The 16042-nt window shown below is 41.5% G+C and overlaps 1 protein-coding gene across 1 annotated transcript in view; it reads right to left on the bottom strand.

Annotated features, from left to right (window-relative positions):
• Positions 1–15007, bottom strand: part of LOC106570199 (gonadotropin-releasing hormone II receptor) — a 39530-nt gene extending 24523 nt beyond the window's left edge. Inside the window, exon 1 of the mRNA XM_014142276.2 lies at positions 14281–15007. The gene's annotated coding sequence lies outside the window, so the exon portion shown is untranslated. The remainder of the gene's footprint in view (positions 1–14280) is intronic.
• Positions 15008–16042: the final 1035 nt, after the last annotated feature.

Genomic DNA, 16042 nt, shown 5'->3' with positions numbered 1-16042 from the left:
AAGAGATTCAGTTGAAATGAGATTGAGAAATATATGATGGAAATTATGGAAATATATATTTTTCTCTCTCTCTTCCTCCTCCTTCTATGCCTCTTCCTCCCTCCCTCTCTCTCCCTCCCTCCCTACCTCTGTCTCGCTCCCTCCCCCCTACCTCCGTCTCTCTTCCTCTCCTCCCTCCCTCGCTCCCTCCCACTCTCTCTCTCTCTCTCTCTCTCTCTCTGTCTATTCCTCCCTCTGCATCTTCCTCCCTCTCTCTCTCACTCCCCCTCTCTGCCTCTTCCCCCCTCTCTCCCTCCGTCCCTCCCTCCCTCCATCCATCCATCCATCTTTCCTCCTCCTCCTGCATCTTCTTCCCTCTCTCTCTCCCTCCCCGCTTGCTCGTTCGCTCCCTCGCCTCACTTTCGCCCTCACTCCCCCTCTCTGCTTCTTCCCCCTCTCTCCCTCCCTCCCCCTTAACTCCCTCTCTATCTGTCTCTTCCTCCCTCTCTGCCTCTTCCTCCTCTCTCCCTCACTGCCTCCCTCAATCTCTCCACCCCCCACTCTCTCTCTCTTCCTCTCCCCACTCACTCGCTCCCTCCCCCTCACACTCTCTCTTATAGGGTGGATAATTGAAATTTATGGGTGGACAGACTAGAGGGGTTGAGGTGGTGTGAAGCTAGCCTTGGGATTTGTTGCATTCTTCTAATGAGTTTTTTTTTCGGTTATATGATTCAGTAAGCCGTTCAACCTGATAGTGTAATGGAATTCTCCACACCCTTGGCTTGCAATGGGTCTCCATAAAAACATTGTTGTAAAAAAATGTAGTGAATTGATTTCATCTGAATTGAACTGTGGATAACTTATGTTAGCAATAAAGCATCTGCCACAGAAATTGTTGGGGTAGCTGCACCCATGGCCAGGTACAAGGTTAGAGTATAGCATAAAATATGAGAACACAAAGCATCCATGTTGAAAGCTGATACATTGTCTGTTATTTGCTCTCTCCATCAACAGTCCTTGATCTTTCTATACAGGTATGTCTTGCTATAAGCTACAGTAGCTATAAACTTGATACGTATTTATCATGTAAAGCATATGGAAGCATATGGCAACTGCCCATGTGGCAGGCTCTACGCCAGGCCACAGAGTATGACGTGGCCTCTGTGGCCTGGGGTGGGTGGACAGTCAGTGCACTGTAAGGTAAATAGAGCCATAGTGATTAATCTACAGCAGTAGACCTATGAAGACACTGAAAATACCTGAGGGAGCTACAAGAAACAGCACAAACACAATCTGTAGGTTGTCGAAGGGTAAGAGACAGCTGCGTCATAGGGTGAACATAGAATGAACTACATGTCTATCAAATTTCACCTTATACTCTCCTGATTCTCCTGATACTTTCTCCTGATATATAATGCAGAAGGGATGCAGAACCAACTTTTCCCTGACCTTTTTTTTCATCAGACTAAAGATCCCGAAGCTTCTGCGCATGTGTGGATCACGTTCTGCACATGCATTTATTCTCTAATTTACGCAATCTCTGCTCTACTTGTGGAGAACAGACTACTCTAGCTAATGGGGCTTGTTTAAAAGTTAGATCAAAGCTGAATCAATGTCTGCAAGATCACATAATGATAGTATTCTAAATAACAGAACCGAATATAATAGCATGTATAGCGTTACTGTAAGACAGAAACGACATCGCATTTTTATCTCATGTGGCCAAAACTCAACAGCCACCACTTGGCAAAATATGTAGGTATGTTAGCCCACAGTTTGTAAACACCATCTGCTCTAAAATTCACTCACTGTACATCATTCAGAACAACACTGTAAGCTACGTCGAAACAACACTGTTACGCTCGTTGTTTGAATGTATTGAGGACAATACAGTGCCACTGACACGGCCCGCTACCAAAACCTGCGGGCTCTCCTTCACTGTAGCCAACGTGAGTAAAACATTTAAATGTGTTAACCCTCGCAAGGCTGCAGGCCCAGACGGCATCCCCGGCCGCGTCCTCAGAGCATGCGCAGACCAGTTGGCTGGTGTGTTTACGGACATATTCAATCAATCCTTATCCCAGTCTGCTGTCCCCACATGCTTCAAGAGGGCCACCATTGTTCCTGTTCCCAAAAAAGCTAAGGTAAATGAGCTAAATGACTACCGCCCTGTAGCACTCACTTCCGTCATCATGAAGTGCTTTGAGAGACTAGTCAAGGACCATATAACCTCCACCCTACCTGACACCCTAGACCCACTCCAATTTGCTTACTGCCACAATAGGTCCACAGACGACGCAATCACCATCACACTGCACACTGGCCTAACCCATCTGGACAAGAGGAATACCTATGTAAGAATGCTGTTCATCGATTACAGCTCAGCATTTAACACCATAGTACCCTCCAAACTCGTCATTAAGCTCGAGACCCTGGGTCTCGACCCCGCCCTGTGCAACTGGGTCCTGGACTTCCTGACGGGCCGCCCCCAGGTGGTGAGGGTAGGTAACAACATCTCCACCCCGCTGATCCTCAACACTGGGTCCCCACAAGGGTGCGTTCTCAGCCCTCTACTGTACTCCCTGTTCACCCATGACTGCGTGGCCATGCACGCCTCCAACTCAATCATCAAGTTTGCAGACGACACTACAGTGGTAGGCTTGATTACCAACAACAACGAGACAGCCTACAGGGAGGAGGTGAGGGCCCTCGGAGTGTGGTGTCAGGAAAATAACCTCACACTCAATGTCAACAAAACAAAGGAGATGATTGTGGACTTCAGGAAACAGCAGAGGGAGCAGCCCCCTATCTACATTGACGGGACAGTAGTGGAGAGGGTGGAGAGTTTTAAGTTCCTCGGCGTACACATCACGGACAAACTAAAATGGTCCACCCACACAGACAGCATGGTGAAGAAGGCACAGCAGCGCCTCTTCAACCTCGGGAGGCTTTAGAAATTCGGCTTGTCACCAAAAACACTCACAAACTTTTACAGCACAATCGAGAGCATCCTGTCAGGCTGTATCACCGCCATGTACGGCAGCTGCTCCGCCCATAACCGGAAGGCTCTCCAGAGGGTAGTGAGGTCTGCACAACGCATCACCGGGTGCAAACTACCTGCCCTCCAGGACACCTACACCACCAGATGTCACAGGAAGGTCAAAAATATCATCAAGGACAACAACCACCCGAGCCACTACCTGTTCACCCCGCTATCATCCAGAAGGCGAGGTCAGTACAGGTGCATCAAAGCGGGGACCAAGAGACTGAAAAACAGCTTCTATCTCAAGGCCATCAGACTGTTAAACAGCCATCACTAACATTGAGTGGCTGCTGCCAACATACTGACTCAACCCACTTTAATAATGGTAAAATTGATGTAATCAATTTATCACTAGCCACTTTATATTATATAATGTTTACTTACCCTACATTACTCATCTCTTATGTATATACTGTACGCTATACCATCTACTGCATCTTGCCGTCTGATGTAATTAAATGTATCACTAGCCACTTTAAACAATGCCACTTTATATAATGTTTTCATACCCTACATTGCTCATCTCATATGTATATACTGTACGCTATACCATCTACTGCATCTTGCCATCTTGATGTAATGTATCACTAGCCACTTTAAACAATGTCACTTCATATAATGTTTTCATACCCTGCATTGCTCATCTCATATGTATATACTGTACTCTATTCCATCTACTGCATCTTGCCTATGCCGTTCGGCCATCACTCATTTATATATTTTTATGTACATATTCGTATTCATTCCTTTACACTTGTGTGTATAAGGTAGTTGTTGTGAAATTGTTAGATTATATTACTTGTTAGATATTACTGCATGGTCAGAACTAGAAGCACAAGCATTTCGCTACACTTGCATTAACACCTGCTAACCATGTGTATGTGACAAATACATTTGATTTGATTTGAATGAGGAGACCAAGGTGCAGAGTGGTAGGCGTACATCATTAACTTTAATAATGAACACCAACAAAACAAGAACATGCAAAACTGAACGTAACATTCTGCAGGGCTAGAGAGCACAATGCAAAAACAAGATCCCAGAATCTCAGGTGTGAAAAAGGGCTGCCTAAGTATGATCCCCAATCAGCGACAACGATAAACAGCTGCCTCTGATTGTGAACCATACTAGGCCAATAAAGAAATATAAACATAGATTTGCCCACCCAAGTTACACCCTGACCTAACCAAATAGAGAATAAAACCGACTCTCTAAGGTCAGGGCGTGACAAACACTGTATAACTCAAGAGGCTCTAATTCAATGTCCCCATGAAACTGAACAGGATCAAACGGTTGGTTTCACCAGTAAAACTTGAAAAATGAATTCACGATTATCAGTGGGAAATGTGAAGAGAAGGAGACCACAAAAAGGTTTGTGTAAAGTAGAGGTAAAGAAACACATGCGCAGAATGTGATCCGCACACGCGCAGAAGCTTTTGGACCTTTAGTCAGGGAAAAGAATGTTTGAGAAAAGTTGGATCTGCAGGCACCGCCATATATAATGAGCTCCCGAGTGGTGCAGCGGTCTAAGGCACAGCATCTCAGTGTGAGAGGTGTCACTACAGTCCCTGGTTCAAATCCAGAATCAAAAGTAAGATGGTGCCAATAGAGATGGCAGCTTAGCTTCTAGTCCTTAGGAAACTGTGCAGTGTTTAGTTTTTTTATGTATTATTTCTTACATTCTTAGCCCAGAAAACCTGAAGTGTTATTACATACAGCCGGGAAGAACTATTGGATATCAGGGAGATGTCAACTTACCAGCACAACCAGCACTCTGGCCAGGAATACAACTTTCCCAAAGCGGATCCTTTGTCTGCACCTCCCAGGGCATTCGAACTGATTCCAGAGGCCGACCCAAAACAACGCCGCCGCAGGAGAGGGTGCCAGAGCGATCTTCTAGTGAGACTTCGGATCTGCGCACACCACCCACCACTTCCAGGTATATTACTCGCTAATGTCCCATCCCTAGTTAACAAAATCTACGAAATCAGGGCAAGAGTTGCTTTCCAAAGAGATATTTCACTGGTCACCCCCAAAGCCAATTCTTCCTTTGGTCGCCTTTCCTTCCAGTTCTCTGCTGCCAATGACTGGAACGAACTACAAAGATCACTGAAGCTGGAGACTCATATCTCCCTCACTAGCTTTAAGCACCAGCTGTCAGAGCAGCTCACATATCACTGCACCTGTACATAGCCCATCTGTAAATAGCCCATCCAACTACCTCATCCCCATACTGTATTTATTTATTTATCTTGCTCCTTTGCACCCCAGTATACCTACTGGCACATTCATCTTCTGCACATCTACCATTCCAGTGTTTAATTGCTATATTGTAATTACTTCACCACCATGGCCTATTTATTGCCTTACCTCCCTTATCCTACCTCATTTGCACATGCTGTATAGACTTTTTCTACTGTATTATTGACTGTATGTCTGTTTATTCCATGTGTAACTCTGTGTTGTTGTACGTGTCGAACTGCTTTGCTTTATCTTGGCCAGGTCGCAGCTGCAAATGAGAACTTGTTCTCAACTAGCCTACCTGGTTAAATAAAGGTTCAATAAAAAATAAACAATAATAAAGCTAAAGGCACTTACATTATGGATGTGACCGACTGGTTTTCCCGCATGTTATAAGACTGTTAGCTTGCTCATGGACCTAACGCAAGGTCTCAGTCAAGGTTAGATAAGCTACACCCAGAAGACAATTTCACTGTCAAAATCCCCTGTAGAAATTAGAATCCCCTCCAGTGATATAATTAATTTGCTGCCACAGACTGGCTTGCTTTATCACATCTAAGAGACATTCTCTGTATTTTAATTAAAACTGGATCCTGTGGGTTTGCGGAATCAAAAGAGGAAAAACAAAACGTCCAGACTAACCTCGGCCAACTTAACCTTTGATCTTGGGGGACTTGCAGCCTCTATGGCCAACAATAAAGTGAACTTTTAACATTCATTGGCAGTCCAAATACAATTGCCTTTTAGGGAGACTGTAGCCTTGTACGGTCTTGGAACCTTGCCCAAATCCTCTAGGTGACTTTTATTGTCTCAGAGCGTTTAAAGGCACAAACAGGAATATCTCCTTCTGTTCAATGATCATTTTATTTATGATACATAACCGTTGATTCTTGAAGAGGATACATTATAGAAATGCAAGTGGGGGCATCAGTCATCCTCTAGGTGACTTTAAAAGCTTTTTCTTACCCTGAAATGAAATTGGCTCACCCTCTCATACCCAAATACGCCATTGTTTCAAGGAGAGTATCAGTGTGCTCTAATGTGATTAGCGGCAAAGCATAACTGTATTAGCTCCCTCAACATATCTGCACTGTGTGTCAGTGATTATTTTAAGAACATGACAGGTGTGAAGGGAGAGGGGAATTGTTAACACATGCTCTGAGCTTTTCAACCACTTCAGCGGACAAATGTTGACATCGTTTTATGGTTGTGAACTATTTTATCTGACTGTAGAGATGTCAGGTAAATTATGTATGTTGTTTCCTGACTTCATCAAGACATCAGGGAAATATGTAATGTTTTAGTTGTTATTTGCATGGTGAGATTACATACACTACATTCACAGTGAGCACTGAATGTGTCAAACTCCTGCCTTTATCTGTAAGACTATGTGCTAGCAAGACAACCCTCAATCTATCAAATCAAATCAAATGTTATTAATCACATGCTTGGTAAACAACAGGTTTGGACTAACAGTGAAATGCTTACTTATGGGCCCTTCCCAAAAATGCAGCGAGAAAGAAAATAGAGAACTAATAGAAAAGTAAAACACGTAATATGGTCAAACGCCCAACCCCAACCCGAGCACGCCGTTCTGCCACCTCTGGTCTTTTGGCCGTCCCACCCCTACGGGAGGGTAGCTCCCGCTCAGCCCCATCCAAGCTCTTCTCTGTCCTGGCACCCCAATGGTGGAACCAGCTTCCCCCTGAAGCTAGGACGGCAGAGTCCCTGCCCATCTTCCCGAAAGCACCTGAAACCCTACCTCTTCAAAGAATATCTAAATGAATCCCCCCTCCCCTCGACCACCCCCCATTATTATTTTTTTAAATAACTTTCCTGAACCAGCACTTGACTCCCCTGTCCCCTTTCTAGCTCAGACTTTGCTGATAACTACTTTATTGAGGAAATGTGTACTTACCATGCCTGTGATATGTGGTTGTCCCACCTAGCTATCTTAAGATGAATGCACTAACTGTAAGTCACTCTGGATAAGAGCGTCTGCTAAATTACTCAAATGTAAAAGTAACGTTTTTATAATAAAAGTAATAATAAATACACATTGAGTAACTTGGCAATACTGTATACATGGGGTACCAGTATCCAGTCGAAGTGAAGTGCAGGGGAACAAGGTAATTGAGGTAGATACAGTGCCTTGCAAAAGTATTCATCCCCCTTTGCATTTTTCCTATTTTGTTGCATTACAACTGGTAATTTAAATAGATTTTTATTGGGATTTCGTGTAATGGACATACACAAAATAGTCCAAATTGGTGAAGTGAAATGAAAAAAATTACTTGTTTCAACAAAAAAATATATATTTAAACGGAAAAGTGGTGCGTGCATATGTATTCACCCCCTTTGCTCTGACGCCCCTAAATAAGATCTGGTGCAACCAATTACCTTCAGAAGTCACATAATTAGTTAAATAAAGTCCACCTGCATGCAATATAAGTGTCACATGATCTCAGTATATGTCACGCCCTGACCTGAGAGAGCCTTTTTATGTCTCTATTTAGGTTTGGTCAGGGTGTGATTTGGGTGGGCATTCTATGTTCTTTTTTCTTTGTTTTTGTATTTCTTTGTTTTGGCCTGGTATGGCTCTCAATCAGGGACAGCTGTACATCGTTGTCGTTGATTGGGAGTCATACTTAGGCAGCCTGATTTCCTTTGGGGTTTTGTGGGTAGTTGTTTTCTGTCTTGTGTGTGTTCACCTGGCAGAACTGTTGGCTTTCGTTTTCTTGTTTGTTTTAAAGTGTTTCATTAAATATAATTATGACCACTTACCACGCTGCATCTTGGTCCCCTCTTCCAGATGATCGTTACAGTATATACAGTATATAAGTTGAGGAGAAGTACAGATCAGGGTTGGGTTATAAAAAATATCCGAAACTTTGAACATCCCACGGAGCACCATTAAATCCATTATTAAAAAATGGAAAGAATATGGCACCACAACAAACCTGCCAAGAGAGGGCAGCCCACCAAAACTCATGGACCAGGCAAGGAGGGCATTAATCAGAGAGGCAACAAAGAGACCAAAGATAACCCTGAAAGAGCTGCAAAGCTCCACAGCGGAGATTGGAATATCTGTCCATAGGACCACTTTAAGCCATACACTCCACAGAGCTGGGCTTTATGGAAGAGTGGCCATAAAAAAATAAAAAAATAAGCAAACACATTTGGTGTTTGTCAAAAGGCATGTGGGAGACTCCCCAAACATATGGAAGAAGGTACTCTGGTCAGATGAGACTAAAATTGACCTTTTTGGCCATCAAGGAAAACGTTATGTCTGGCGCAAATGCAACACCTCTCATCACTCCGAGAACACCATCCCCACAGTGACGCATGGTGGTGGCAGTTTTTAATCGGCAGGGACTGGAAAACTGGTCAGAATTGAAGTAATAATGGATGGCGCTAAATACAGGGAAATTCTGTTCCAGTCTTTCAGAGATGGAGGTTCACCTTCCAGCAGGAGGACAATGACCCTAAGCATACTGCTGAAGCAACAATCAAGTGGTTTAAGGGGAAACATTTAAATTTCTTATGATGGCCTAGTCAAAACTCAGACCTCAATCCAATTGAGAATCTGTGGTATGACTTAAAGATTGCTGTACACTAGCGGAACCCATCCAACTTGAAGGAGCCGGAGCAGTTTTGCCTTGAAGAATGGGCAAAAATCCCAGTGGCTAGATGTGCCAAGCTTATGAAGACATACCCCAAGAGACTTGCAGCTGTAATTGCTGCAAAATGTGGCTCTACAAAGTATTGACTTTGGGGGGGGTGAATAGTTATGCAAGTTTTCTGTTTTTTGTCTTATTTCTTGTTTGTTTCACAATAGAAAATATGTTGCATCTTCAAAGTTGTAGGCATGTTGTGTAAATCAAATGATACAAACCCCCCAAGATCTATTTTAATTCCAGGTTGTAAGGCAACAAAATAGGAAAAATGCCAAGGGGGGTGTATACTTTCGCAAGCCACTGTATGTACATATAACTGGAGAAAAAAATGACAGATAATAAACAGTAGCAGCAGCATATGTGATGAGTCAAAAAAGGGTCTATATTTTGGCACTAACAGAATCTATCTACAGAATCTGAGAATTGCAATAAAGCAGAAAGATTCACTGTATAAATATAGTTCTACCCCAGGTTGTATTCTTTATCCTTCAGCTCAGCTGCCTGTGGTATGGATATGAATTCCATTCCAATAATGATTGACAGCATGGCTTGGCTACCTGCATTACTTTATTCCTTGACAGACAGTCACTGCACTGCAGTGATCAAACTTTCTGAAATAGACGGGTTAGCTGACAACATCACAAAAACGATGAGCACGCTTCAATGGTGCAGAAGTCCATGTGTTGTTGTGATTCTGGATGGCCAGATAGCTAGCAACAATGACAAAAATCTGCCATGTGGGGAATCGTAGGTGGCTAGTTACAGATAGTTTTATCTTGTCCTTGTTACCATGTCTTGTTTTGAGGTGTTTTGACTTATGTCACATCTATGCTAATATGTTTAAAATTCACTAACTACAGTAGCTAACCAACAACTGTAACAATGTATTTGAGAGACAAGTGTTCATTGTACAAATGTATTTCTGTTTTCAATAAACATTGGAGATTAAATACAGTTTACATGTTGTCTGTTTTGCCCCATAGTTGAGCACGTGTCGGTTTTGTCGCCTGGCACCTACTACTATACCCCGTTCAAAGGCACTTAAATCTTTTGTCTTGCCCATTAACCCTCTGAATGGCACACATACACAATCCATGTCTCAATTGTCTCAAGGCTTAAAAACCCTTCTTTAACATGTCTCCTCCCCTGCATCTACACTGATTTAAGTGGATTTAACAAGTGACATCAATAAGGGATCATAGCTTTCACCTACATTTACCTGGTCAGTCTATGTCATGGAAAGAACACTCAGTGTATTTGTACACTCAGTGTATTTACATAATTGTGTCACCCATTAATATTCCAACCCTATCAATATCCTGTTATTTGCCATAGATTTGAATAAGGCCATTATGATTGTCGTCATTTCTCTTTTCCACGCTGTTTCCCTTCACCATAAATCTCTACAGAGAAGAAGATGGAACTACACAGTATAAGGGTATCTGTGGAAGAGGGTGAGATAGTTAAGTTTAGGCTTATATAGTAGGCTGCTGTATCTCTGGTATCTTCCATTCACTCACTCATGGTGCACCATTCAATTTCAGACCACCACAGATAGATTGCTATTGACTTTAAAGAAAGATTCACCCATTTTAAATGTTATATCGTATTTGTTCATCTCGGAGCGATGTTCTATTGATTCCCGGGGTCCTTTAATATTTTCATGTATATCTGAGCTATTCACCGTTCAAGCAGGCAGAAATATTGCCATATGACACGTTTTGTGTCATATCAGAGATGCACCAATACAATATAACATTCAAAATGGGTGAATCTTTCCTTTAAGTCCTCAGCAGTCTTACTTTCTCATGGAAGATGCATGTGGATTTATGCAGCTTTAAGATGCATGTAGGCTGCAGCTTTAATAAAAATGGGGATCAATACCTGGTTTCGCTTTACAATTCCAATAACGCAAAAATCTTTATTATTTTTAGATTACAGTATAGGAACCCTTTCAGCAGTCAGCACACTTAAAGCTTTTGGTTGTTTGTGCTATATTGGTTCAAATAATGTAGGTGTACGTTCCCTGACAGAACCTGTATGTAACTTATTATTTATTGGAATAGGAAGAATGCATCATTCCAATCCATGTACTGTAATTCTAATGAATGACTTCAATTGCAAGTGATGAACTAATTGGGGTTTAAAGACAGCCCTCTATCTCCCATGGCTATTGAATACTTGGGCTCCCGAGTGGTGCAGCAGTCTATGGCACTGCATCTCAGTGCAAGAGGCATCACTACAGTCCCTGGTTCAAATCCAGGCTGTATCACATCTGACCATGATTGGGAGTCCCATAGGGCATTGGGTCCTATAAGGAAATATCCATCCAACAACTTTGATAGTGTCCACCTGTACTAGTATCATCTATTAAAGGTATGAGATTGAATCATACTTTAAATTAATTATATGGGTGCCTGTAAGGGAGAGTGGGGTGAGTTGAGTCACCCTTGTTTCTAGGAAACCGTACACAAAATGTATAATTTGTTCAAATATTTAGGAAGAGGTCATCATTTCATGGAGTCTGTGAAGGAATAAACCACATGGAAAAAGTGGAAAGCATGTTAGATACAAAAAAAACAAATGTATGTGCTAGAGGTTTGCTTGTGTCTAAACCAAAGTAAATAATAAAAAAAATGTTCTATACTGTAAATCGGTTGGGATCTCTATAAGCTTCAATATGAGCTAAAATTGTCAAAATGTTTGCCTTAGGGTTAGTTGAGTCAATGTTTGAGCTATGACAAGTTGAGCAAAGTGAAGTGTTTTCTTCCCAGGCATAATGCAAGGCATTATCGCTAGGATATGAGGTAACAACACGACCTGGCCGATGTTAAAAGTGTTTTTAAAAAGTACAAAGTTTGTGAGGTGTTAAGCCTGTGTTAAGATTTTGCCTAAAATTATTAAAAGACAAAAAAAGCGATTGTGATTGGATTGAATTTGAGAAATAAAGATATAAAAATAAATAAAGAGAGTTGCACACGATACAGTATATATAAACTCGCAGTAAATGCATCACTGTGCCTTCTTCATGCTTTTTATTAGGGAAATAAAGATATCCTGTTGGGGCAAGGGGGCAGTATTTGCACGGCCGGATAAAAAACGTACCCGATTTAAACTGGTTACTACTCATGCCCAGAAATGAGAATATGCATATAATTACTAGATTTGGATAGGAAACACTCTGAAGTTTCTAAAACTGTTTGAATGGTGTCTGTGAGTATAACAGAACTCATATGGCAGGCCAAAACCTGAGAAGATTCCATACAGGAAGTGCCCTGTCTGACAATTTGTTCTCCTTCTGTGGCATCTCTATCGAAAATACAGCATCTCTGCTGTAACGTTACATTTTCTAAGGCTTCCATTGGCTCTCAGAAGGCGCCAGAAAGTGGAATGGGGTGTCTGCAGTCTCTGGGCTAAGTACAGCTGCTCTGTTTGTTACTGGTCAGGCTGAGGACAGTGACACTGGAGATGTGCATTCATGAGAATTCTCCATGTTTTTCTTTCAGCCTTTGAATGAATACAACGTCGCCCGGTTGGAATATTATCGCTATTTTACGAGAAAAATCGCATAAAAATTGATTTTAAACAGCGTTTGACATGCTTCGAGGTACGGTAATGGAATATTTTGAAATGTTTTGTCACGAAATGCGCTCGCGCGTCACCCTTCGGATAGTTACCTGAACGCATGAACAAAACGGCGGTATTTGGATATAACTATGGATTATTTGGAACCAAAACAACATTTGTTGTTGAAGTAGAAGTCCTGGTAGTGCATTCTGATGAAGAACAGCAAAGGTAATCCAATTTTTCTTATAGTAAATCTGAGTTTGGTGAGGGCCAAACTTGGTGGGTGTCAAATTAGCTAGCCGTGATGGCCGAGCTATCTACTCAGAATATTGCAAAATATGCTTTCGCCGAAAAGCTATTTTAAAATCTGACACCGCGATTGCATAAAGGAGTTCTGTATCTATAATTCTTAAAATAAGTGTTATGTATTTTGTGAACGTTAATCGTGAGTAATTTAGTAAATTCACCGGAAGTATGCTAGTTCTGAACATCACATGCTAATGTAAAAAGCTGGGTTTTGATATAAATATGAACTTGATTGAACAAAACATGCATGTATTGTATAACATAATGTCCTAGGAGTGTCATCTGATGAAGATCATCAAAGGTTAGTGCTGCATTTAGCTGTGGTTTTGGTTTTTGTGACATATATGCTTGCTTTGAAAATGGCTGTGTGATTATTTTTGGCAGGGTACTCTCCTGACATAATCTAATGTTTTGCTTTCGTTGTAAAGCCTTTTTGAAATCGGACAATGTGGTTAGATTAACGAGAGTCTTGTCTTTAAAATGATGTAAAATAGTCATATGTTTGAGAAATTTAAGTTATAGCATTTATGAGGTATTTGTATTTCACGCCACACGATTCCACTGGCTGTTGCCAGGAGGATATATATGGTTTTAAAAGGGTAGTGGTAATATTTAATTTAGTACAGGCGGCTGAACATACCCTGTCCAGCGGCTCAATTTACGCCTTACCTGTTGCCCCAAGAGACCACTTTTTTGGGGGACAATATGTGTTTTCAAAACTGTAATGTTTACATGAATTCTGATTATTTCCAGTAATACACAACATCCTGGAATATATGTAGACATCTTTGTTAGAAAGAATACTACATTTTCCTTGACCGAGTTATGCTGAACGTAAAAAATGGCTCAATTTACCCGACTCTCCCCTACTTCCCAAATAAAGACCTTGTGCCCCTGGCTATTCTGTCCCACTGTCAATTCACTGAAACCAGCAGGGGTAGGTTATCATCACTATGGGAACAATGCAGCAAAGCATCCACAGCCATCAGTACCTGCCATCAGAAGACTCAGCTGGTGCTGAGCTTGCAGGTTTACAATTAAACGTGAATACCATTCAAAAAAGGCATGAGTGCAAAAGGCCCCTCTGCGCGACTGCTACAAGTTGTTCTGTTACTTAACTGAGTATTTCAAGTAGTTTAGACACTAGACAGTCAATAAAGACGAATTATTTCATATGGGATGTTTCACTATATGCGAATTCAGTTTATCGATCTTTTCTACATGCAGCCTGCCGCTGTCCATGGTTCTCAAGGCATGGATAATGTTCCTAAGGTTTTGACAGGCCGGCAATTATATAGCAGACAAAAACATACGTAGGCTATGTGAGAGATAAATTATTGTTAGTGTCCACTCCTTACGGGTTCCTATTCAATGTTTCAAACTCCCCAAAAATATTTAGATGTTAGGAAATGCAACCCAAGAGACAAATGACTGAAGGATTTTATGATTATCAAGAAGCATGCTTACCCGATTAGTTTGGCATGACACAGTTGAAAAATGAAATAATTCCCAAAATCCAATGCTCTGCCTCAAGCCCCATCAAATCACTCCTCTTCCAAATACTGTTATTCAAAAACCGTGAGAATGCCTTTTTTTCAGAACTATTTGACTAGTCCTTATGTTTCCATCTCCCAAAAATATGAAAAAAGCTCTCACTCTCAAGTGGTCGTGGTCACTGATCGCTCAAATCCTAGTCCTGACAATTCCTAGTCCTGGCAAGTGTCACGGTATTCCTCAGCTGTCCAAACTGACGCGAGTCAAAATATTGAGTTCATGCATGTACAATATAGTGCACTTCCCAACAGCGCACACTGTAGGGTAGGCTACTAAAAACACCGAAAGAGCGTGCGCATTGCACTGCGACAAAGACCAACCTGCCAGCATAGAGAGGAGCTGTCCGGGCACCAAGTACTGAAGCGAAACTTTTTAACCATATCGCGCAAACATCATAAACCACCTCCAAATGTTAATCCATATACATCGAAATTCACTATAACAAATAAAAAACATTAAATGAAGCTCTCAATTCATATGCTATTAATATTGGATTAATATTCACATAGCATCACAGCTCAATTTTCTTATCAGGAGCAGAGAAAAACGAAAGAAGTCATGCATCCTGACGGTTCATTCATTCTGTAAGAAATTGTCAAATCTATTGGCAAAGACGTATAGACTCCAGTACAGTCCGCTATTCGAGTCTTATCTCACCAACACATGCCGCCTCCCCCTCCCCATCACACCGGCATCGTCACGCACCAATGGCATCTCTTCAATTCTGAGGCAACAATTCCCACCTGACCTCTCAATATTTCACTGCATTAGAGACAACAGGACCGCCTGCGGTAGCCAAATCACCCTGAAAATCCATAATTTCATGTCTCTCAGAGGCAATTATTCTATTTTAGGAACTTTTTTATCACCCTTTTGGTGACAGGAAATATTAAGAACTCTTTCAATCTAGAAAAAGGTGTGAATAAGGCACCTAGTAGACGTTGCCGTTTGACAAGATCTAAGACCTGTTTACCCTTCCCAAATTCCAACCACTGCCATTAGTGTTACATTTTTCATTCATTTGTAAGAAATGTTAGATTTTTTTGGTTGACATTTTGACATTACAGAGTATTTGGTGTAGATCGTTGACCCCAAAAATTACACAATAATAAAATGTGAAGAAATCCAAGGGGGTGAATACTTATGATACCCACTGTATGGGCCTATATAAGATTGTCCAATTGTGTTTGTTCACTTATGTTATTATGTGTGTGCACATTCATACATGTGTGCCTGCACAACTTTACAGTATGTCAGAGAGTTTGATGCTACTTGCCACACCCATGAGCTAACTAGAAACAGAAATGAAATATATTAATGTTATAATCATAGAGAAGTTATTTAAATAGATGGGGAGATATTCGACGCAACAAACCCACACCAGGCACACTGGCAACGTGTGGCACAGATGTCATTGTCCTGATTAAAAAGTGTTTTCCTTAAAGAGCACTCTTTCATTTTCCATTTGCCCTGTAGGTCAAAGGAGTTCTACTGCTGTGAGGTGATTAAACCAAATGGCTCCTGTGGACAAGACAGCCTGATTAGTAATAATTTCTGTCATCTAAGTTCGAAGGTTGATGATTAATAAAGGCCTTTTATGTCATGTCCAGTGCGCCGAGTTCCCACAGAAAAAAACATCCACAGTTAGACATTTTGTTCGAAAGCAAATGCACGG

The sequence above is a fragment of the Salmo salar genome, chromosome ssa14, assembly GCF_905237065.1.
Source record: "Salmo salar chromosome ssa14, Ssal_v3.1, whole genome shotgun sequence".
In the NCBI taxonomy this organism is placed as follows: domain Eukaryota; kingdom Metazoa; phylum Chordata; class Actinopteri; order Salmoniformes; family Salmonidae; genus Salmo; species Salmo salar.
The sequence above is the reverse complement of the archived record's forward strand: the minus strand, read 5'-3'. Positions and strand labels throughout refer to the sequence as shown.